The sequence below is a fragment of the Bos grunniens genome, chromosome 10, assembly GCF_055505025.1.
Source record: "Bos grunniens cultivar Pamir isolate PY7600 chromosome 10, Bosgru_T2T1.0, whole genome shotgun sequence".
Taxonomy (NCBI): Eukaryota; Metazoa; Chordata; class Mammalia; order Artiodactyla; family Bovidae; genus Bos; species Bos grunniens.
The window spans coordinates 92,401,824-92,427,517 of NC_141174.1; the positions used below are offsets into that span (position 1 = coordinate 92,401,824).

Here is a 25,694-nt window from a genome sequence, read left to right on the forward strand (position 1 = left end):
AGGTCTTGTACGCTTGATGCACTTTATGGTTTATATGTTACACATAATTTAAAAGTACTTGATAACAAACATACCTGCCCTTAGAGCACAAAGCTCACTACCTGTGTAGTGAGAATGTACCTGGAACACACAAACATTTGTAAAAAAAAAACAAAAAAATTTCTAAATGCTTTGAGGAAATCTACTATTTGAAGAAGACTTTTGTGAATCCTTTTGAAAATACAAATTTAGGATTTTTTATTTACAAAACCTGAATACATCCATTTAGGTTTCCTAAACTGACATTTGCTACCCAGGGTTTCCTGAAGTCATGACACCCCAGGACCAGTGCTGGGGCGGGCAGGTAGAGACCAGGAAACGGCACACACTGAGGCTGTGGCTTGGGGCTCATCATTGTATTCTGTAGCACCAGGTTATTTCCAGCTCAACAATTCTTAAGAAAATTCCAGCCAGTACTAAATGTGTTCAAGTAGTAATTATCCTTCCCAATCACCACTTAAGCTTTAAAATCTATTTTTTGTCCAAACTCCTCATCACGCAGAGGAGTTTTCACTTTGGTAGATTGGTTCATTTTCAAGCCGCTGAGAGACCAGTCTGCTCACTCTGTCTTCGCCGCTTACTGATCAGGGGAGCACGTGGGTTTGACTGACACAGACATACCTGCCACACACCTTTCACCTTTGCCCTGTTGCCGTAGGCACCACCCACCAGATGACACAAAGCAGGGAGGACAGCAAGGCTCACGCTGCCCTGGGCCTGTCAGGGCTGTGTGACCACCAGGAACCTGAAGAGACAGTTTCATTCCCAAACTAATTCACTCAGGATACCAATAGATGAGCTTAAGATATTTCATGTAATATCCTTTATTATTTTTCTGATAATAATCATTTTAATCCCATTAGTGAAGTATAGATGATCTCAGAAGTGTTATCCTAAAGGAGCATAACTCCCCCGCCCCAACTCCAGGTCTCAACAGAGGGGCTAATGTGCCGTCAATCACATCACGAGGTAGGCACCAGCCTCTTATTCACACCAGGGTCTTGCAGAGCAGAGCAGAGGAGAGGAGATAAACACACATGTGCCACCCCTGTGGGGTGAACAGGATGGACCGTGTTTTTATTTACATTAAATGAATCAAGTCAAAGCTTAGATTACCCCTGTGCCAGGATGTTGTAGTTCTTGTTGGGCTCATTCACGTCCGCACCATGATATGTACTGGAGGCCAGGACCAGGGCAGCTGATGGCAGCAGGGTGGTTCGGGGGCACTGAATCAGACCCCACCCCCAGGAATCTCACCCACCGGGGAGCACAGGCGGGAGCCCAGCAGACAGGAGGAGGACGGGGTCCTGGGCAGGCAGAAGGGAACTGGAGGGGCTCAGAGTCAGAGGCAGTGCTCCTCTGCGCCTGGCAAGGGAATTCATTTGACTTTAAATTTGAGCTGCTCGTTTTTGTTCCACTAATGAGAACAGTGCGTTTGCTCTATATAAACTATTTTTACATTTGATTAGAGGAGCCCCTGATCTGTTAGGGAAAGCGCTGGTTTGGTATGAAAACATCATTTTGGGGGCTACACAAGAGCGCATCTGGTTTTTCCTGGTTCTTAAGCCAGAGCTTGAGTGAAAAGCTTTGGACTTAAATGCATGCAAGTGATGGACATATGCAGCCTCCACATCCAGGAGGAGACGGGTCCTTCGCAGTGGGGCCTGCCTGTGTTCTATCACCGAGGCCCAAAGGTACTCCTTCCCTGCAAAGACATGGCTCCCCAGGCAGCCAGAGCCAGGAGGATGCACACGGCGCCTTAGCGTCCCCCCCAGATCTCTGTGGCCCCCATAGGCCCTTTCACTGCTGAATGTCTTAGCATGCTGCTGCTGCCGCTGTTTCATCACTTGGTCATGTCCAAATCTTTGTAGCCCCATGGACTGTAGCCCGCCAGGCTCCTCTGTCCATGAGATTTCCCAGGCAAGAATACTGGAGTGGGTTGCCATTCCCTTCTCCAGGGGTCTTCCCAACACAGGGATCGAACCTGCATCTCCTGCTTGGCAAGCAGATTCTTTACCACTGAGCCACCTGGAAATACATGTCTTAAAATGGTGCTTTTCCTTAAATTCACAGATCTTTATTAGCGTAAATAATTTAAAGGGATTTTTTTTTAACCACTGGGGTAAGGGGGAAACTAATGCAATGGGTTGTCATAAAAATACAATAATGCTCTTAATAAATACACACAGTAAGTACTCAGTAAATAAATAAATTGCTCTTAAATTAGCTCTCAGAACTGCTCCTGGCCTGGAAGGAAAGAGTACTGAAGAGTTAATAACTTTTGTAGTAAAGGGTTCAGTGTCACCAGTGCCAGGGCTGTGACTTTGGCAGCCCTGGCCTGGAGACAAGGAAACTCCCCGAGGGCGGGCCCGCTGGTTCCCTGTGTGCCCAGGCCCCCCGGGGTGCTGGGTGATGCTCCACCTGACTGGTAACTACTGGTCCTCTCCGCCTGCCGTTTCCTCCAAGAAGAATCACAGCTGTGCTCTTCTTCTCACAGTTTGTTTTGCTCGTGTGCCCGGAGACCCCAAAGCAAGGGAAGCATTCACAAGGAGATAAACGTATAAACACAAGAAGAAACCAACACACACATCCTCTGCAGGACAGTCGGGAAATCACACAGGATCCGACCAAAGGAAGAAGCCAGGAAAGTCAATAAACAAGTTGGAGGAGACGCAATGTACAGAGAAGAAACAAACACTGAGAGGAGGAAAAAAGATGCAACATGGAAGGTCTTGAGTTAAAAAGTCCCCTGAGCCTCTATTTCCAGGATTGTATCTGAGGTCCCAGGGATCAGAAAGTCACCCTCCCAGGAGACTCTGTGTCACCAATGCCTCGAAATTTCTCCTCTCTGCCTCACAGCCCTCTCTCATCCACTCGGTGCCCACATGGGCCTTGTTCTGAGTCGTGTAATTTTCAGGGAGGCCATGTTTTGCTAATTATTGAGGCAAGGCAAGGAATCAACCTTCCTTGAGGACACGCTGTATGCCAGACACGGTTTGACTTTTTACAATGACTACCAAATTGCTCTCAGTAATATCTCATCATGAGATAAATGGTCTTACCATTTTAGAAAGAATTTTGCATAAAGTCCCACAGCCAGTAGAGTTGGAAGTGAAATAGAATTTGCTCTTAAAAAGCCCCTACCCCTCTACTCTGTCTCTCTGTAACCTCTAGTCCCCAGATTCCTTCCCTTCCCTGTGTCCTGTGCCTTTAAGGATCATTTGCAGGGAGTCCTGTTCTGACTATTTAGGGCTGAGGAGCCTCAGGTGAGTAACACCCAAAACTAGAGTCAGAAGGTTGGCTCGGCACAGCGCTGGGATGTCTGGAAGTCAGAGAAGCATGTGAAGAGACAGGTACGGCAGTTCAGCAAGAGCTATGAGAATCAGAGGGTAAGAAGCTAATGGGAAGCTTAGAATATAAAACACATTTGAAAAGAGTTGGAATTCCTCAGCCTGGAGAGGAAGTTTATTCATGTTTTTTCATATATTTCGTAGGAAAACCGCCTTCCCCCACGCAGGTCTCTGTGGCTGGTGACCATCTTCCCAGTGAACACACAGACAGAACTCACAGCACAGTGCCCAGGCTAGGAGAGGAGACCAACAGGTGGGTTCTCAAAACACACTGAAGCTTCTCTTGAGGGTGCTGGCTGCAACGTGGAATTGAAGTCCTGTCTTGTTCTGTGACCAGGACTTGTTTCTGGTTAACTGGTCTCTAGTTACAATCAGGTACCATCTTGCTGAATGCTGGAAGGGGATGTGGTTCTCACTAGCCGCCCTGAATACTGCCTTTTAAATAATGTCAGTAGAACCCCATTCCTCCTCTGTGTTTAGGGCTCTGAGATGAAGCATAACAAACACTTGGGATACAGATATTCTGTAAAGTTCTGTTTGTAATGATTTCTCTTTGGGGTTTGGGATGAAAGAAGCTGATGCAGAGGTTAGCCTGTGTATGTGGACTTTCTTATGAGGAATATTGCTTTATGAGGATCTCGCCTTAAAAAGAGGAATGCAAATAATGACTGCGGTTCAGATGGTATATTTTGGTTTAAATTGTTATATAGAGAGCTCTGTGTTGGTCAGCAGGACCTGGTTAGAGAAATGCTTTGATTTCTGTAGTTAATTAAACATTGTTGCCTTAAGTCAAAAGTTAAGTGGCTGAGCTGTAGTAAATTATGCTCCCAACTCCTCTTATAGGCTGGGACGGAAAGACGTTCGTGAGAGGTCATTCCCTGCTTCTTATACAGCGGTCGGGGGTGTCTCCTCCTGAAGGCAGGGTCTGGTCTGATGCTGAAGGAGGGCTGGACTGCTGCGGGGCTGCTGAGGGCTTTCAGATTAAGTCATCGCACCGATCACCCCTGTGCACAGCCACCCTGTCACCGCGCAGAGCCGAGTCGGGATGTACTTAGAGCGCCGGACGGAGGAGGAAGGGCGCTCTTGAGACAGGATGGCAGTGTGCAGTGAGCAGAGGTGCCACCACCACCCTCTCTTCCTTTGTCACTGATGTTTTACACAGAACACCAGTAGTGACCAGAGCTTGACCTTTTCCTAGTACTTACTGCCGAATGATTTCAGAATTCTCGCTGCTTTGACAGGCTTTAGAGTGGCTCATTGTTTTGTCTTTCTTTCAGTACCAGAAGATTGAACTTTCTCATATATTTATTGGTTCCTTGGCTCTTTTTTGAGTGGCCTGATCTGGTCCCCCCCCTCTGCCTGCTCCAATTCCCTGGCCCTGTCATGGGGGCGGAGAGGGGAGACTGGGGTGAACAGTAGCTCTAGCTGAGGTTCGTGCAAGGCAAAGGCAGCCTTTGGACCTGAACCATCACCTCAGCTGAAGCTGCCAGTCCTCCCGTTTCTAGGTGGTGCATTTCGAGTGGTCCTTGCTTTATCCTCTGTCTTTGGAACCATGTCAGGAGGCAGGTAAAAGAGAAGGAGGGGGGCGGGTAAGAGCCTTTTCCTTTCTCATGGACAGAGCCGAACTGAGACTTCTGAGCCCCCTGGGAAGGCTAATAATTTGGCGCTCTTTAAAGTGATGTTCTTTCAATTTTGGAATATTAATATTGGGATCAGAGCACTGGGGGAAGGGGCGGGGGAGCTGGAGAGGCAGGGTCACTGGCAGCTGCTCAGTCACGTCCCCTGGGACCCCAAACTCACCAAGTCCAGCCCCACTGGCATACCCCTCTGGCAAAAGCAAAGCCCTACAGGTGACTGGCTCGCCCTTCTCAGAGGCAGTTTAGCAACCCTTGGCTTCTTACAAAGCATATCGCTTGGGGTGATCTCACCCCCCCGAGGGCCATAGCCCACCCAACCCCACACAGAAGCAGATTCTGGCGACCACACCTGTCTCCCTGGCGACCATGCTTTCATACCTTCGGACCCTCACCCAGGGGCTGGTCCATCCCTGAGTCTGGAGTTACTCTGCACGGGAGCCCCGAAGCCCCTTTGCTCCAAGCCAGCCTCAGCGGAGGAGGCCATTGCTCTCTGGATAAACAACTTATTATAACTGAAAACTCTCATTCCACTTTTAGCCTCTCCCTTTCCAGTATGAATAACCCCAGTGCCTTTCATCTGACTCTGCACTTCGGTCAGCTCTTCCAACCTGCCGGCACGCCCATGATTCCAGGCTTGACCTGGGCTGGCCTCCTGGCATAGTTCCCTCCCTCCTCTCTCTGCTCTTTGCTGGACTAGCTCATCTTTCAGGTGTAAATTTAAAAGTTTCTTTCCCTAGCCCTGCTGCACTGGAACTCTGTTCCGGACGTGCCCCTCTCCTGAAAAAGAGAATGCCACACTTACTGCTATTCGTGTATAAATGTCTGTCTTCCCCACCAGGCGGAAGTCTCCTGTCTGGTTTGTTTCACGGAACATCTTTGTCTTATCTAGCATGCTTGGCATTTAGACAGGACTCATTGAATGAATGTTCCGTTTGTTGAATTCAAAGGACATACCTTCTGATTTCAGGATGACCCTGCAGTCCCTGACTTCAAAGCACGGCCCCCGTCCCCACCCCTCCCACCAACCTGCAGACCATGTTTACTCAGCCCGATGGCAGCCTCGCCCCATTGCCTGCTCCGGGGAAGCATGTGTCTGCAGCCTTGGCTATCTTCAAAGGGTTTTGTTTGGATCAGCTGGAAGGACTTCAGCACCTTCATCAAATCAGGGTGAACATTACATTGTCCAGACTCCTCAGGCAGGTTTTGTTTACCCTGGGATCGCCTCCAAGATATCAGCTGATGGCTTCAAATTCTTTTTATGGTCTCACATTTGGACAGACTCAGATTTTCCTCCTTCATCTTCCAAACCTTCTCTAAGATTTTCTCCCTTTGTTTGTTCAAGGTTTTTTGTAAATGCTCTTCCCCACATGACTTTCCCTGCAGACCACTGGCTACGTAGCTTCCACCTAGTGCTGTGAAGTCCTGCAATGGCAGGGACTAGCTGCAAAGGGCAGGTGGCATGTTTTCTGATGCTCCCAGTTATCCATCCATCTTTTCCCCTTTCACAGCATGGAAGTTGGTGGGTTTTTTTGGTGCAGACATAGTGGATGTAAACTAATGGTTTCCTGAAGGAAAGTGGACTGGGAAATTTATTTGTAAGGTGGGGGTTGCGATTAATAGAGATCCAAGTTCAGTCACCAAGTGCAGACTAGGATAGCCTGAACCTCAGGGAAAAGTGTTGACACACATATACTTAGGGGACTTCCCTGGAGGTCTAGTGGTTAAGACCCTGTGCTTCAGAAGGACACAGGTTCAATCCCTGGTCAAGTAACTAAGATTTTGCATGCTACTGGAAAACACACATACACACACACATGTATTTAAAATACACACGTACATTTGATGGGCACCTACTGTGTCTAGCATGGGTGGTAATGAAGATACGTAAGCCATGGTCTTCACCCTCAAGAAGCCTAAGTCTGCTAAGACAATGGCAGTGCAGAATGGCGAGTGCCGGGTAAGGCAGGGGAGGGAGGAGTCAAAGACACAGAGAGTAGACCATTTGGGTTGCATGCATGTCCCCTGACGTGTGGCAATGGCACCTAGAAAGCCAGTTTTAAAAAGCCTCAAATCCCTGGGGCCCAAGGTCACAGGTGTCTTCCTGGTCATCAAGATTGATTGGATAGCCTCATATTTTTCTCCCAGCTGGACTCAAACCAAGAGTCAGAAAACCACCTCCCCCGCCCCCGACACAATACCCCTGCCTCACATATTGATTACCTATTGCTGTGTAAGAAATTACCACAAAATGACATATAGAGAAAAAAATATTTACTATGTTAATACAAAGAATGTTGCCTATCACCCACTCATATAAAGATCAAGTCATTGGCCACTGTGATTGCTGATTGACAGCGTACACCATGAAAGAGATGCAGGATGAGGCACTTTGTGCTTTGGGGGAAAAGGCCCCTGAGAGAGCTAGATATGTCTCAGGAAAACTTGTTTTGTGAACCTGGATTCTTGCATCTTCCCATACTTAGAAAAGCACTGAAATCATTAACTGAGATAACTCATTAGGAGCATCTGCTGAGATGTCTTCTTGATTGCATGCGCCCCTCAGCCAAAATCACAGATAGACTGACCTTCCCCCGCTTCAGAGCAGCTCCTCAGAGCTACTGCAGAGGCCGTCTCCCAGGCTCTCGTCCTCAGAAAGACTCAATTCACAGCAGAGGCCGTCTCCCAGGCTCTCGTCCTCAGAAAGACTCAATTCACAGCTCTGACACATTTTTATTTTTTTTTTATTTTTTTATTTTTTCTAATTTTATTTTATTTTTAAACTTTACATAATTGTATTAGTTTTGCCAAATATCAAAATGAATCCACCACAGGTATACATGTGTTCCCCATCCCAAACCCTCCTCCTTCCTCCCTCCCCATACCATCCCTCTGGGCCGTCCCAGTGCACCAGCCCCAAGCATCCAGCATCCTGCATTGAACCTGGACTGGCAACTCGTTTCCTACATGATATTTTACATGTTTCATTGCCATTCTCCCAAATCTTCCCACCCTCTCCCTCTCCCACAGAGTCCATAAGACTGTTCTATACATCAGTGTCTCTTTTGCTGTCTCGTACACCGGGTTATTGTTACCATCTTTCTAAATTCCATATATATGCGTTAGTATACTGTATTTATGTTTTTCCTTCTGGCTTACTTCACTCTGTATAATAGGCTCCAGTTTCATCCACCTCATTAGAACTGATTCAAATGTATTCTTTTTAATGGCTGAGTAATACTCCATTGTGTATATGTACCACAGCTTTCTTATCCATTCATCTGCTGATGGACATCTAGGTTGCTTCCATGTCCTGGCTATTATAAACAGTGCTGCGATGAACATTGGGGTACACGTGTCTCTTTCCCTTCTGGTTTCCTCAGTGTGTATGCCCAGCAGTGGGGTTGCTGGATCATAAGGCAGTTCTATTTCCAGTTTTTTAAGGAATCTCCACACTGGTCTCCATAGTGGCTGTACTAGTTTGCATTCCCACCAACAGTGTAAGAGGGTTCCCTTTTCTCCACACCCTCTCCAGCATTTATTATTTGTAGACTTTTGGATCGCAGCCATTCTGACTGGTGTGAAATGGTACCTCATAGTGGTTTTGATTTGCATTTCTCTGATAATGAGTGATGTTGAGCATCTTTTCATGTGTTTGTTAGCCATCTGTATGTCTTCTTTGGAGAAATGTCTATTTAGTTCTTTGGCCCATTTTTTGATTGGGTCGTTTATTTTTCTGGAGTTGAGCTGTAGGAGTTGCTTGTATATTTTTGAGATTAGTTGTTTGTCGGTTGCTTCATTTGCTATTATTTTCTCCCATTCTGAAGGCTGTCTTTTCACCTTGCTAATAGTTTCCTTTGATGTGCAGAAGCTTTTAAGGTTAATTAGGTCCCATTTGTTTATTTTTGCTTTTATTTCCAATATTCTGGGAGGTGGGTCATAGAGGATCCTGCTGTGATGTATGTCGGAGAGTGTTTTGCCTCTGACACATTTTTAAAGTGGAGTATGGTTGCTTTCCAAGGTTGCATTAGTTCCTGCTGTACAACAAGGTTAATCGGCCACGTGTATACATATATCCCCTTGTCCTTGGATTTCCTTCCCGTTTAGGTCACCACCAAGCATTAAGTAGAGTTCCCTGTGCTGTACAGTTACCTATTTTACACATAGTATATGCATGCACGCTAAGTCACTTCAGTCATGTCAGCTCTTTGCAACCCTATGGACTGTAGCCCACCAGGCTCCTCTGTCCATGGGGATTTTCCAGGCAAGGATACCTGAGTGGGTTGCCATGCCCTCCTCCAGGGGATCTTCTTGACCCAGGGATCGAACCCACATCTCTTGTTTCGCCTGCATTGGCTGGCGGGGTCTTTAGCACTAGCACTCCCTGGGAAGCCCAGTAGAGTATATATATGCCAATCCTAACCTCCCAGCCCATCCCAAGCATCTCCCTCCTTGGCATCCATATCACAGCTCTTACATCGCTTCTTTACGTAGTCAACAATCCCCTCCCATTTCTGAGGGTCAGGAATCTGGGTGCATCTTGCCTGGGTGTCCCTGGCCAAGGATTCTCATGGGGCGCCCGTCTTAACGAAGACATGATTGAGTTGCGGAAGGAGAGTGGCAGGATTCAAGGGAGAGCTGAGGACCCATTATAGAAGCCATAATCTTTTATCACCTACTTTATCTGAAGTGACATCCATTACTTCCGCCACGTTCTGTGTGTTAGAAGTGAGTCACTAAATTCAGTCCATTCTCAAAGGGTGTGGTGCCAGGGGCAGGGACCCCTGGGGGCTGCCTTCGGGGCTGCCCACTGTGCCCTCTCCGGCCCTGTTCTCCCTTTCTCATTGCCACTTCAGGTTGTGGTGTGCTTATAAAAAGGACTGGTGATTGCATCCCTCTTTTCTCTGTGTCGCCAAGAGTGGGGAATGGCCTTGCATCATGTCAGCGTGTCAGGCTGGATGTTCTGCTTGTACAGATGGGGGACCCAGAAGCCTTGGTGGGACTGGCAAAGCCTCCCTCACAAGAGGCCAACTACTGAATGGGAGGTGGTAAGTTTAGGAAGAGGTTGTTTCTGAATGCGTTTGGCTAGAGGAGAGCCATTTTTCAAATTATGACTTAACACCCCGATCTGTCCCTTGATGCGGCTAAGTCATCTACCATCTTATAAAGATGCTTGTAGTTGCCTTGAAGGCACAGGACTGAAGAGCTGACTTGCAGAGTTCGGTTTCTTGTGCCATCTCAGGGCTAAGCCTTTCCCATGTGGTCACAGAGGCCAGACTGGCCTTGGTACCTTTCCCACCTTCCCTTTCAGACCTTGCAAGCCCTTCCCGGCTCTGTGACTCGGCATAGTCACTCTAGTACCCAGTCATCCTTGTCTCCTATGAGTTCTCTACCAGCTCCAGTCCGTCCTTGTCACCATCTTGGCTGAGAAGCACTTAAGTTACAACAATTCATGGGGACAGGCAGAGGCGCTTGCTTAGCCCAGGGTTTGGTCTTTAAGCTCCATAGTTATAAGGTGCCGTAGGGAACAACAGTTGTTATAACACAATGGTGACTAATGAACTTACCCACCACTCTTAAAAGGTGTCATGCAAATACTTCAACCCTAATTAAACCAGCCTGCTTACGATGCAGCCGCCTCCTCCTCTTAGTCAGTAATCCTCCAGCTGATTTCCAGTGTGCTAAAAATGCCAAATAAGATGCAGATCAAATTCACTTTCATGAAGTTGGAGGGTAAACCCACTAACAAAGGAGCTGGCAGAACTGGAGCCCATTAACAGCGGAGGGAAAATTGACAAGGATACTGACATAGACTCTTCAAAAGAAGATGATTTGAATATCAAAGATGGGAGAAAGGCCCTAGGAAACAGATGAAACTCTGAAATATTTTTGCAAAAATATTCCACTTTATCTTCCTGTCATTGAATTTAAAATGGAAGACGTACTGCATTATATAATTTTATCAAACAGTTCATGCCCAAGAAACACAACTCACTCTTTTGGTTAGTCTAAGAATTAGTGCACAATTACACAAGTATATTTTATGAAATAGATCACATTTTTGTAATTTTTGGTTTTGTTCAAAGATGAAGTTCTAATCAAACCTATTTCCTTTAGTATTTACTGTGACATTTTAGATAAGGTTGGTGAGAGCAATGATATGAGGTGAAAGGCAGAAAAGAAGAAAAAGGAATATTTTAAGCAGAGGCAACAGCTAACAGGATGTGGAATTGAGCTTTTCCTGTTGTCTCAGGTGTTGGCTAGAGCTTCAAAGGTGAAGTCAATGTGCGATAAGAATCCCCACATACTAAAAAAGGTGCTAAGGATATCCCGCAGGACTTTTAAAGAGAAGGCTAGAGGTTCCTAAGAAGGAGTTCTTTGTCAGAGGAGCAAGCTGTGTTTTTTTCTTCCCTCCCCATGGGGAAGGGGATCCAGCCACCCAAATCAAGCAAAGTGGGGAGTCAAGGGAACCTCAGGTTTAGGGGTGTTTTATAAGAAAGGGAGACAAACTTGCCTCTTCATTTCAGAGAAGCTTGCTGAGTGGTGAAAACACATCAACCTGCAGAGTATTAATACTGCTGTCAGAGGGGAGGGTGCTCAGGGTCGTGGGAGAGCTTGCCATGTGTCTCCTGGTGTTTGGGGTATGAAGACTGAAAAGGAGGAGGCTAGCTGGAGCTGGGTGACAGGGTCATCCCCTCACCTTCACGGCTGTAGGGATAGCAAGATGAGTCTTTGCCATTTGAAAGGCTAAAAGTAGAGGAATCCCATGCTTGCTTTAGTAATTAGAGGGCTACCGTCCAGGGAAGGGGGTGAGGGGTTGAGCAGAGAGAGACTGAGAGAGAAGCTGGAGAACGCAGTGTGGCATGTCCCCACAGGGGCAGCGGGAGAAGGTATCTCGGAAGTCCCATTAATATGCCCTATGGAAGAGCTGGACTGAGGATGAAGGGACTCCAGACCCTCACACAAAGGCCACACACAGCACACATGTCAAACATGATGACCTCTGTCCCTTTGCTCTCATTTTCCCTCATCTGTTCAGCCCTAGAGGATCCCAAAGCAGGAGGGAGGGGGAGAGAGAAGGATGAAGGAACAAGCCATGCGCCCATCCCCATTACAGAGTCTTTAAAATTTTTTTATTGATTATTTTTGACTGCACGAGGTCTTCACTGTTGCACACAGGCTTTCTCTAGCTGTGGTGAGTGGGGACTACTCCCTCGTTGGGGTGCAAGGGCTTTTTATTGTGGCAGCTTCTCCTGTTGTGGCACTTGGGCTCAGTTGCCCGGAGGCATGTGGAATCTTCCCAGACCAGAGATCGAACCATTGTCCCCTGCGTTGACAGGCAGACTCCCAACCAGTGGACGACCAGGGAAGTTCCTGACTGCAGTGTCTTAACCCCCATGTCAGACCCTAGCCAGAGGGAGGGAAAGTGAAAGTCCTTCTTTGCAACCCCATGGAATTCCCCAGGCCAGAAGACCGGAGTGGGTAAACTTTCCCTCTTTTCCCAACGCAGGGATCAAACCCAGGTCTCCTGCATTGCGGGCAGGTTCTTTACCAGCTGAACCACAAGGGCAGCCCAAGAATACTGGAGTGGGTAGCCTATCCCTTCTCTAGGGGATCTTCCTGACCCAGGAATTGAACCAAGGTCTCCTGCATTGCAGGCGGCTTCTTTACCAACTGAGCTATTAGGGAAGCCCAAAGAGGGAGGGAAGAAATGGTAAGTTGGAGGTGAGACTCAAGTTTGAGTGTATATCAGCGCTTTTAAGATCCTAAATTGGAACTGTTACAGTATCTGAAAGTGATTGAAGTTTTGAGATCCACCTAGAGAAATCACCAAAAAACAAGGAAGTAGACACAGAGCTCATTTAAGGAGGAAAAAAAAACACACTCAAAAAACTGATGATGTGTTTGAGGAAGAGTAATATTCCAGTTTGCAACAGGGAAGTTTTTCTATTTCACAAATGTACTTATTCCTGGAATTTCATACCCAAGACAGCACTCCTGCCTTGAAACAACACACTGTCTAGCGGGAAAACTGGAAAGAAAGCAAATGATTACAACACATGTCTTATGGGAAAGTGCAGGGCACTATGTGAGCACAGAGGAGGGCCGCTAACCCGATCCTGGGGCTAGGCAAGGTTTTTAATGAGGTGACATCCTGGTTTTACAGAAAAGAAAGAGCTGAGCAGCAAAAGTGGAGGAGACCGGGGCGCGGAGAGAGAAAGGTGGGGGTGGGGGAGTGTTGAGGAGTTGACTTGTAGTTGAGTTGGTCATGTGTCAACTGAGACAAAGAATGCACAACCTAAAAATTGAGAATTACATAAAAATTGAGAATTACATAAGGCAGACTTTAACCTGGGAGGCAGCCTCTCAGAGAGCTCCGAGGGACTCCTCCAAAGAGATGAGGGAGCAGCCAAAACATAGAGAACTTTACAAACAAGCACACCAAAAACAAGAATCAAATGCTTACTGATAATGAAAGAAAAACTGAATATCCGAAGGAAATGAATTTAGCACTTTTCTGTATACGGGAAGATGCAGGAGTCTGGGCTCTTTGAAATCATTCCTTTGGTATGCATCATAGCCATCTAGGCCAGTATCCTGCTTTTCTCCATGGTGAATCCCCCAAGGGTGCACAGCTGGGGTGACTGATCTGTTTACTGACACAGCAGGCAACATTTCTCACCCATGTGAGTGAATATGGAGCCCTGCCTGTGGACTACAGATGGTGATTTGGCAACATTAACCGAAAGCAGAGTTTGGAGTCCTGTGGGTGGATCACATGCCCCTGAACAAGCCCGTATAGATTCTAATGAGGTGGATGAAACTGGAGCCTATTATACAGAGTGAAGAAAGCCAGAAAGAAAAACACCAATACAGTATACTAACGCATATATATGGAATTTAGAAAGATGGTAACAATAACCCTGTATACGAGACAGCAAAAGAGACACTGATGTATAGAACAGTCTTTTGGACTCTGTGGGAGAGGGAGAGGGTGGGAAGACTTGGGAGAATGGCATTGAAATATGTATAATATCATATATGAAATGAGTCGCCAGTCCAGGTTTGATGCACGATACTGGATGCTTGGGGCTGGTGCACTGGGACGACCCAGAGAGATGGTATGGGGAGGGAGGAGGGAGGAGGGTTCAGGATGGGGAACACATGTATACCTGTGGCAGATTCATTTTGATATATGGCAAAACCAATACAATATTGTAAAGTTAAATAAAATTTAAAAAAAAGAAAGAAAAGGCTGTGGGTACAAATTCGTCAGATTGGGGTGCACGCGAGAATGTCTGCCCCCAGAACCTCAGCACCTCAATCCTGTTCTAGGACTCTGGGGCAGGTAGGGACCTGAAGGCTGTAGACGAACAGGTGAATCCCCCACAGAATGAATGTTCGAGGGCTTTAGCCCGTGACCTCAAAAAGAGGAGCCCTAGCCCTAGTGACCTGCTGCTGCTGCTAAGCCACTTCAGTCGTGTCCGACTCTGTGCGACCCCATAGACGGCAGCCCACCAGGCTCCCCCGTCCCTGGGATCCTCCAGGCAAGAACACTAGAGTGGGTTGCCATTTCCTTCTCCAATGCATGAAAGTGAAAAGTGAAAGTGAAGTCGCTCAGTCATGTCCGACTCTTTGCGACCCTCTGGACTGCAGCCTACCAGGCTCCTCTGTCCATGGGATTTTCCAGGCAAGAGTACTGGAGTGGGGTGCCATCGCCTTCTCCGAGCCCTAGTGACCTGGGCTTAAGTAATACAGCCACACAGACTCTGGACCATGGTAGGCAGTTTTAAGGTTTAGATCCAATAGACTGAGTGCCCCCTGTCTTCATCAGCCCAGATGCAAGTCTTCATTCTGTCTTATCCCTTTCAGAGAGAGACGAGGTGAACCCTAGAAAAGGCACGGCAGAAGAGATAAGGAAACAGAGGTTTGTTCTGGTGCCTGGAGCATCGCCGATGGAAACTGAACCTTTAGGGTGTGTGCTTTCCCAGCAGCAGGTGGCCCCTGGCTGACGCATTACCCAGATATCCAGAAAGATAACCCTAAGGGGAGTCTAAGAGAAAGAAGGCACCAACTCCAAAGCGTGGGGCTCAAGAAAGGGTCTTGACTGTCACGTAACCATGTGCCAAACAGTTTCCCCGTAAGAGTTAAAGAACTCCCAAGAGGGATCCCCAGTGTTTTGAGGAATGAACAGAGGAAGAAAAATGGGACCTGATGGGGTGGGGAATGAAACAACAGGAGGGTGTGTTCCCATAGAAGTTGAGGGAAAGAGTTTAGAAAGTTGATGGATAGAAGAGCAGAAAAGTACCCATTGGATTTGGTGGTGTGGGGTGGTAGGCCACTGAGACAAAACCTGATCTAGGCCAGTGATGGATTCAGGAACCCAAAGGCCCTGAGCTCAGGTCTGAAGGAGATGTAAGGAGCTAGAGGGAAGGGGAAGCCCTTTCCTGAAGGCTGCCTATGAAGAAAAGGCACTGGTGTGAGAGACAAGTGCGCATAAGGCAGCAATGGCATAAAGGAGGATTTTCTCTTTGGGAAATCTGAAAGCCCCTTTGAATGATGACGGGGAAACAGGAAGGAAAGGTTGAAGAGTCATGACTGATAAAACCAGCACTCAGGAAGCAGGGAGGGAGGGATCTAGAAGAGAACGGATAATTAGTCCTAGATAACAACAGGGACAGTCTCTGCCTAAGCTAGGGGAAGGGCAAAGGGCAGAGGAGATGGGGTGGGTATAGATAAATGATAACTGGAGGGGCAGAAAGGTTGGTGTTTGTTTGCTTTCCTGGTGGTGAATAACATATCAATGAAAGCACTTAATGCTTTCAAAATATTTGTAAAAATATTTCATTTAATCCTCCCTACAAACCAAACAAGTCCTCTGGTTGGTTCCAAATCTCGGTACACTCCCCAGGGGCTCTATTACTCTTGGCTCTGGCTTGGTGCTGTCTCCTCCTCCATGGCGAGAACTCGCTCAGACTAATCCAACAATGTGGGGAAACCCGAACACCGGCCCTCTTACAGCTGCTGCCATTGAGGGAATCCAAACAACAACGGGTTCTTTCCTACCTTGTCTCTGTGCCACAAATTTCTTGCCATTCAGTGGCAACCAGCACCAGCGTGTGGGTGAAGGAGCAGGCAGTTGATGTTCTGACCTGGTGCAAAAAAAAAAAAGCCTTGACAAAATGCATATCTGTATTAGATGTGTGGTGCTACCTCTTGGCTATAGTCAAGGAATATTCCCTGACTTAATGGGAGTTAAGAGATGAGGTCTTGAAATGAGTTGGATTGAGGACACCTTGGTCAGTTACCCACTTCAGTTCGTTATAGCCTGTCAATACTCACAGAACCGGAGGCGGTAGCCATGCTCCATCAGTCTTGCAGATTCCAAGCGGTTGTTAGACCCACGGTCTTGCTCCTGGACTTTTTCCCATTCTCAGGCAGCACCGTTTCAACCATTTCTGCAGTCCCCTAGATATTCATGATGGGAAAGAGGGGAGAGGAGCAAGGTGAAAATTGCAAAGCTGGTGAAAGGCCGAGAATTGCATTGGATCAGAAGAGCATCCCTGTGGCTATCAAGTCAGGTGACATCCATCTGCTTTTGTGCCAGTGTTTTGTAGGCTACTCTGAAAGAGAAACTTTGAAAATGTTTTGATCTGTACTGACATCATTTGACTAAAAAGTCACTTTTAAGACCAACATTTATTGGCATATACAGACATGTATTTGGGTTGTAGTTGTTATTTAGTTGCTAAGTTGTAGCTGACTCTCCTGGCCCCCTGGACTGTAACCAGCCACTTGTGCCTGGAATTTCTCAGGCAAGAATACTGGAGTGCGTTGCGGTTTCCTCCTCCAGGGGATCTTCCCAACCCAGGGATCAAACGTGAGTCTCCTGTATTGCAGGCAGATTCTTTTACCACTGAGCCACCAGGGAAGCCCCACATTTGGGTTACACATTCTGATACATTTGTTAAGAAAGTTCATTATTTTATGGTCATACTTTATGCAGTCTATCAAGCAGGACTCTGACTGTTAAAAATGAAGCTCTTCCAGCTGAGATGGAAAGATTTAATGTGGATTCAGTCTTCAACTTTGTGCCAAGTATCTTTAAACTTTCCAGTCCAGAAGAAGATTGAGGCTTTTTGACATTATGAATCAACAGTGTGGTTAAAGGTCATAGGTTTAAAAAATCTGACACAGTGTAGCTCTGATTTGTACATACAAGAGGCAGATCCTTTTGACCCCAAAGCATAGGTGAAACTGCTAATCCAGATATGGAAGCTCCGGAAAGCAAAATCACTTTGTTTTGAAGGTGGGCGTTTGCCTGGGTGCTGTGCTTTAATGTAAACCAAGCAGGTTCACCCTGCACTAACCAGGCAAGCAATGAAAACAAGCTGGGGCATTACACCTGCTTAGGGAAACCGACCTGGTGACCCAGGGCAAGCGGCACAGGAGATCTTCCGGGCCTTCCCGCATCACCTCCTACCCTTCCTTTCACTTCCATCCATTTCGGCAGCCAACCCGGCGGTCTTTCTGCACTCTTTACAGGCGCCGTGTTAAGTGCACTGGACCCAGACTTGGGCTCCTCCAGGCCTGGCCCTTGGCACGGTCCCGGCAGGGTGGACACACTGCCTCTGGCCCTCTTACTCTTGGCTGTTTCAGGGACCACCTCTCAGTACCTCCACTGGACAAGGCCCAGTCTCTCTGGAAAATAGCCAATAACCGCAGTCGTCTGTAACTCCTGCCCTGTGCAACAGGTGGGTGTGGCAGAGCGCCAACAAAACACATTTCTCCAAAAATGTTAGATGCTCAGTTTTTAAGTAGATGTCTCCCCAAAGAGGCCCTTTTGCATGCTATCGTGTGGCCGGAGCAGTGCCTGTGTTCCCTGACTTTTGCACTAAAAACCCACATAGGCCCATTTTACGTTTATTAAGCTCCTGATACACGCACATCATCACAAGTGTGCCACTTGCAGTATGTCACTCTGGTTCTCTCTGCTCCCTGAAAGCCCTCCCCACCTCCAGGGCAGAGCCAGTGCCACCCAGGCCCCATCTGCTTGGTGTCAAAAGCTCTTTCCTCTCATGAAAACTTCACATGACCATAGGTTTGGGCCTTTTCTCCTTCACTTTGGAAGAAAAGAAAAACATGCAGGCAAGAACACTGCTGGGCTTCCCAGGTGGCTCAGTATTAAAAAAAAAAAAAAAAACCCACCTGCAAAGCAGGAGACGTGGGTTTGATCCCTGGGTCAGGAAGATCACCCAGAGAAGGAAATGGCACCCCATTCCAGTATTCTTGCCTGGAGAATCCTATGGACAGAGGAGCCTGGTGGGCTACAGTCCATGGGGTCACAGAGTTGGACACGACTAAGGAACAAGAACAACGAAGGACACAGTTGTGTGGTCAGAGTGATTATTTGGCTTCTGGCCAACTCCTGGTCTCATGGTGGACAGAGAGAAGGCTTGGTAGAAATCAGCTCTGTTCCTCCTTTTTGTCAACTCAAGCTGAAAAAATGTAAACCAACCAAGTCAGCAGAGCTTTTGCCCCCAAGTGAAGGCATTTAGGGTATCAAAGAATATTTATTTGAGACGTTTCAACCTGGATTTCCTGCGAATGAATTGGAAGCAAGTGAATGGATAAGATCTGGATGGAACTGGACTCTCTTCATTAGAAACCAGTGCCCCTGTTTTGGAGGATGGATCTGGGCATTGGAAGAAACCTTGCACCAGAAAACCTTTTGATGTGCCCTGGACTGAAATGCTGTTTCCCTGGTCTTCAGCCTTGGAGTGGACATCAAGACTGGGTTAACACTTCATAGTAGATTCTGGGAGAGCAAGGTTTTCTCCTCCAAAATTATGATGCTAATAATCCAAAGCAGACTGCTGTGGCAGCTCAGGCAGCCAGCCCTACCTTAACAACACAGAGTTAACAGAAACACATTTTATTTATAGTTTCTCTTGTGTTATATTCAATGGTCATTTCCTCTACAAAATAAAGACTGAGGCATAAACGTTTCTACTCGTGATATGTGGTTCAAGACATGCTTAAAAGACTAAAGCTCATTTTGTCTGGACTCACACATGGATTACATTTCTAGCAGATGTAACATCCTGACTTTTCTCCATCTAAGTCAATCATACACGTTCATTTGGCACCTTCATGGAGGGCAGTGTTTCAGGTTGGCACGTGGAAGCCTTAGTTGGGCTCCTTGCTGTGGGGCAAGTTCATTAAGGAGAGACAGAACTGTGTGAGAAGTGCTGATGTCGGCAACTGACTTCAAAATGCAATTTTTAAAGCAGATGAATTGAAGGGTAGATAGGATTTTTAAAAAAGTATTTGGTAACACATTTCTAGCAAAATGCTAATTGTGGAATCTACCTGATAGGTATATCAGTGTTCACTGTACAATTTGCAACTTTTCTATATGTTTGAAATTTTTTGTACTAAGACACTGGGGAGAAAAATCCATGTAGCTCTGGCCACTGAAGAGAGCAAAGATGTTCTCTCAGCTCTCAGACTGGAAAGACCACAGGATATAATGATGTAGGTTTATTGAGTCCTCACTGCTCACTAAGCACTTTCTGTGTACTATCTAATTTGTGCTCACAACCACCTATGAAGTACCATCCTCCTCACTTTATAGGTAGGACAGCAAAAGCTCAGAAAGCATGAGATGCTTGTCTAGAGTCACATAGCTGGTAAGTATCAGGTTCAGGATTTGAACCCAGGTCTGCCTGCCTCTAGGACTCAAAGCCATGACGAATGCACCACACTTGAGCCCCAGATGCGGATGGCTGGTATGGTACCTTGTGTTGGGAGGAAAGCATCTGATGCTTGGGGAAAGTGGGAGAAATGCCCCATGCTAGCCCTGCCTCCCCCTCTACTGGGTTTCAGATACTTTTATTCTTTAATTGCCCTTTAATTAATAGACACCCAGACTGCCACCTGGGAATTTTATTCTGGCTTCATCTCTCTCTCTCTCTTTTTTTTCCTCACTTTAAGCAAGAAGTTGATTTAAACAACAAGTTGCTTGGCTTGAAAACTATATAGAATGCATTCCTTTTAGAGTAATTATCTCCAGTTAAGGACAGATTGTCCTACATATGACAGCTACAAACAAAAATGTTATCAAATTGCCTGTGGTTTTACAACAATAAATGATAAAGTTCCACAATTGAACACACTATACAAGGATTTTTATTTCATTTTTTGTTAAACAGTGAAACAGCAAAATAACATAATGGAATATAAAGATAAGAGCTGAAGAAGCATGCTATTAAATGCAAAGGGAAAATTTCCACAGAACTAGGAAGTTTTTCCCATCCCATCTCTGCTTGAAATTGATCAAAACCTACCATGGGCTATTTAATTTTTTAAAAATGCAGCATGTTTATGCACATATGCCATTCCTAGATATACAGTAAAAGAATAGGGAAAGGAAAATAAAATAGAGGAAATTGTTCTATGGTCAGGATATGGTGGAAACAGATTGTGGTTTTCTAGTTGTGAACACACTCTTGGTGTATAGGAACAAAGTTCTGGAGTCAAGTAGCTGCTGATGCTGCTGCTGCTGCTGCTAAGCCACTTTAGTCGTGTCCGACTCTGTGCGACCCCATAGACGGCAGCCCACCAGGCTCCCCTGTCCCTGGGATTCTCAAGGTAAGAACCCTGGAGTGGGTTGCCATTTCCTTCTCCATGCATGAAAGTGAAAAGTGAAAGTGAAGTCGCTGAGTCGTATCTGACTCTTCGTGACCCCATGGACTGTAGCCCGCCAGGCTCCTCCGTCCATGGGATTTTCCAGGCAAGAGTACTGAAGTGGGGTGCCATTGCCTTCTCCAGAGTCAAGTAGCGGGTTCCTTTTACTATTATTATTTTTTTTTTTTTTGACTATGCTGGGTCTTGTTGCTGCTCGAGCTTTTCTCTAGTGCTCGGGCTTCTCATTACAGCAACTTCTCTTGTTGCGGAGCACGGGCACCGGGGCACATAGACTTTGGTGGTTGTGGCTCCCAGGCTCTGGACTTCAGGCTCAACAGGTGAGGCCCATGGGCTTGATTGCTTTACCACATGTGGGATCCTCCTGGATAGGGGATCGAACCAGTGTCTCCTGCCTTGGCAGAAGGGTTCTTTACCACTGAACCACAGAGAGGCCCAAAGTTTTCTTCTTAATAGACACCGTAATTGCATCTTCACCCTCCATCTTCACCTGTGCAGGTGTGTCTGTTTCACTGACTGCTCATCAAATCAGAATCTGGCGTGTCTCCCTGAGAAAGCCTGGTGTTGACCACCGGCTTCCACTAGGTGATATAAAAATGCCTCTTGACCTTAAACTGTGCCACAGAACCTGCCGCCTCCAGGTTAATGTCATGTGTTCAATCTTGACTCTTTCCTTGGGCTTTTTGTCCGCCTTTGTGAGTGGCCAAGTCTCCTCGGCTGTCGCTTCACGAGACGGGAGCAGAACCACGTTGAATGAGCACCATCTCCTTCTGTGCCCATTGCCTTCATGGAGTTGCTTCCAGCTCTTTGTTAAGAGATGAAATATGACAACACTCCCTGAATTGGACCCTTGCTGCAGTTTTCAGCTCTCTGGGCATTCTCACTTCAAAGACCCTAAGTATCTCACGATTGAGGTGTGAAGCCTTGCATGATGTCGAGGTGCGGGGTAGTGCCTGGCTGTCAGACCTGGGTGCTGCTTCTCAGAAGGTCTGGGAATCCCTGCGCAGCCCTGGGGAGGCAGGAACACCAAGGCGAGGGCGCTTGGGTCACACAACATACGGTTGTCTTTCTCGGATTCCGCTTATTTGGGGTTTCTGTCCTCAGTTTCCCTTCCCTCTATCTTTTAAATGGAAGCTGTGAGGCTGCTTCCCAAAACCAGAGAAAAGGAATTCAAGCCCATAGATGGCTTTCCCACTTGCACGCCAACGACTCTCTGAGCCCCCTCACCACCCTGGAGTAGACAGCCGGAGAGAAGGTTTTAAAAACCAGCGCCAGGGAGCAGGGAAGGAATGTCTCGGGGCTGGGCCTCTGGGTCTTCTCTGAGCTACTCCTCAGATAACCCAGAGGTCAGGCTGTCAGGGGAGCACTGCTGGGCTTTAATGCCCTCCAGGGACTGCGAGCCCAGGGTTCCAGCCAGCATTAGTGTTCTGATTTCTCAGGAATGTATTTAGACTTCATTAGACTACTCGGTTTCAGGATGATGTGGGTTAGGCGTTGTGTGATTGGGGCTGAATACCAGCCTCCCTCATCCTGGCCTGAGAATCTCTGTTGGCATCTTCCCACCATTCTCCAAGGAAAGGTCAGGTCTAAGCCTGGACCCTGGGGCCTTCAAAGTCGAAGTAATGTGGCATCAGATTGTAAAGGCTGTAAAAATGTTCAAAGGAATCTTGGATCATCTAACCCTCTCTGTCTTTTTTAAAATTGTGGTTAAAATATGCATGATGTAGAAGTTATCATTCTGGCCATTTTAAAGTGCACAATTCAGTCACATCAAATACATTCACAGTGTTTTTCAATCATCACCATTACTCATTTACAGAATTTGTTCATCATCCCAAACTGGAACTCTGTACCCATTCAACAATACCCTCTTTAAAAAAAAAAAAGAAATCAACCAAAAAGGAGTGGGGCTGACCAAATGTCATGCAGGTAGGACAAGGGTTTACAATATCGGGATCAAAAGCTCTGACACACCATCTGATTTCTTTTTTTTTTTTTTAATTTGACTGCAGCAGGTCCTAGTTGCAGCATGCGGGATCTATTTTCCTGACCAGGGATCGAACCCAGGCCTCCTGCATTGGGAGCACAGAGTCTCAGCCACTGGACCACCAGGGATGTCCCCTGATTTCTTAAAATAGGATTTTGTACACACACACACACACACACACACATGCCTGTATTCATCTAGCACTCAATTCCTTGTTCAGGAAGCCACACTTCCAGAAGAATGCTGGCAAACAAGTATGTGTGCAAAAGCAACAGACCGGATGATGGCAAGAGACCTGGAAACCCCACCCCATAGACATGAAAGGAGCTGGTGATGGGGGATTCAGGACAATAATGGGTGTTGTCTTCAAAAGGGGTTTAATGTGTGCTGTAGAAGAGGCTGAACTCACCTGGCCTCTGAGGGCAGGACCAGGAGGAGCGCATATGGCAGCAGCTGGGCCATATCTATGGAAACGCCAAAGATCTCTTGAGTGACTCAGTCAGCTATGGCAGCAGGCAGGGGGCTCCTGGCTGCTGAAGGCAGGCAGAGGAGGCCAGGGCCCCGGGTCACCTGCGCTGACACACTGGGGAGAGAGTTTACGCAGCGGAGAGAGCGTCCCTTCCAACTCGGACGTGTCGTGCGGGAGTCGGATGATGACATCTGAGCCCAGAACCCACGCTGGCACCCAGGCTAACACTGTTCATGCTCTGCTGGGCCAGAGTCCTGAAACAAAGGGCTTTGGAACCATTCTATAGAAGGCGCTTATAGTTCTAATTGATGACACAATCGGGCAGAGCATAGAAGGTTGGGACTATGTACTCTTCGAACCATATGTAGGTTGTGACCTGTCATGGAATCAATATATTCAGCAATTTTTTAAAAATGAAATAGAATGAATAGAATATATCAGAGTACAATATACAGGGTGGGATAAATATTAGGCATTTTTCTTTTTTTATTTGTTGTATTGAAGTATAATTGATTTACAATGTTGTGTTAATTTCTGGTATACAGCAAAGTATTCAAAGCCTTCAGTTCAGCTTTGTTCAATTGCTCAGTCTTGTCCAACTCTTTGTGACCCCATGGATGGCAGGCAGCATGCCAGGCTTCCCTGTCCATCACCAACTTCTGGAACTTACTCAAACTCATTTCTATTGCGTCGGTGATGCCATCTAACCATCTCATCCTCTGTCGTCCCCTTCTCCTCCTGTCTTCAATCTTTCCCAGCATCAGGGTCTTTTCCAATGAGTTGGTTCTTTGCATCAGGTGGCCAAAGTATTGGAGTTTCAGTTTTAGCATCAGTCCTTCCAATGAATATTCAGGACTGATTTCCTTTAGGATTGACTGGTTGAATCTCAAAGCCTACATATATATATATTTCCCCAATGACTCAGCGTGTAAAGAATCTTCCTGAAATGCAGGAGACACAAGTTTGATCCCTGCATCAGGAAGATCCCCTGGAGAAAGAAATGGCAACCCATTCCAGTATTCTTGCCTGAAAATTCCCAAGTACAGAGGATCCTGGTGGGCTATAGTCCAAAGAATCGCAAAGAATTGAAAGTAACTGAACACACAAACCGATATATATATATATATTCAGATTCTTTTCTATTGTAGATCATTACGAGATACTGAATATAATTCCCTGTGTAATACAGTAGAACCTTGACAGATATTCATTCTACACATAATAGTTTGCATCTACTAATTCCTGCCACCTTCCCCCTTGGCAACCACAAGTCTGTTCTTTGTGTATGTAGGTCTGTTTTTTTCTTGTAGGTAAGTTTGTTTGTGTCACTTTTTAGATTCCACATATAAGTAATGTCATATGGTATCAATATTTGTCTTTCTCTTTCTGATTTACTTCCCTTAGTATGATCATCTCTAAGTTCATCCATGTTGCTCCAAATGGCATCATTTCATACATTTTTTATGGCTGAGTGTGTATATATGTATATATACATACATCACATCATCTTTATCCATCAGTGGTTTTCAAGAAATACTTCTGGTTATATTGTCTCTGTGTGTGTGTGTGTGTCTGTCTGTGTGTGTATATACAAGGTCAATGTAAAATCTGTGTTCTACCAGTGCTTTGGCCACCTGATGCGAAGAACTGACTCATTGGAAAAGACCCTGATGCTGGGAAAGATTGAAGGCAGGAGAAGGGGACGACAGAGGATGAAATGGTTGGATGGCATCACCGACTCAATGGACATGAGTTTGAGTAAGCTCCAGGAGTTGGTGATGGACAGGGAAGCCTGGCATACCACAGGCCATGGGGTTGCAGAGAGTTGGACACAACTGAGCAACTGAACTGACCGACCATGGGTTTAATTTTCCCTAGTATAAAATTTTAAACTTAATGCAAAGCATGGAACAGACATGTCTAGCGTCTTAGAACCGTGTCACAAGTTGCTAGAAAGGTCACATGCCAGATTAGAGAGGTGACAGTCTCCGCCAGGCCAGGCAGCTCTGACTGCTTGCTTTCTTGGCCCTGGACACGGTGACACTCATGTCTGTGGTCCTGCAGTTGGCCCCACAGGGTAACCAAGTGCTTGGCTGAGAGCAGTCGAAAACCTCTGCACACCTGAGGAGCGGACAGAACAGCAGGTCTGACATTTTGTTAAAGCCTTCCTTCCACACAAGGGACTGTGGTGAAAATAAATTTTGATCCTCAGACAGTAATGAGAAGCAAACACTGGAGACAGAAAACCAAGGGTTTTATGCAATCCTTCTTCCCCATCTCCACGGAGATCCCCACACCTGCGTTCAATTGCTTTACTCTCTCTTCTCTTAAATCAGGGTCTTCTGTCTTCCTGGGACAGGACTGTGAGCACATATGCAGGGGGCTTTAATTAAAAGGGAACTGCCCAGAAAACAACAAAACTCTGTAAACTAATTATCCTTCAATTAAAAAATAAAATTAAAAAAGGGGGGAACTGCTAAGTACTCGAGAGGGTTTTGAATGGATAG

At 46.5% G+C, this 25,694-nt stretch overlaps 1 long non-coding RNA gene across 11 annotated transcripts in view; it reads left to right on the top strand.

Moving 5' to 3' along the window:
- Positions 1-2,524: 2,524 nt before the first annotated feature.
- Positions 2,525-25,694, top strand: part of LOC147365388 (uncharacterized) — a 57,194-nt gene continuing 34,024 nt past the window's right edge. Inside the window, exons 1-4 of one of the 11 annotated variants that reach the window (XR_015135502.1) lie at positions 2,525-3,428; positions 3,534-3,642; positions 20,547-20,677; positions 22,744-23,606. This is a non-coding gene — a long non-coding RNA (uncharacterized LOC147365388). Of the gene's footprint in view, positions 3,429-3,533; positions 3,643-4,232; positions 5,929-5,993; positions 17,780-20,546; positions 20,678-20,964; positions 21,062-22,550; positions 22,611-22,743; positions 23,607-25,694 lie in introns of those variants that run through there. The other 10 variants (XR_015135501.1, XR_015135503.1, XR_015135507.1 and 7 more) reach the window with 10 other exon arrangements.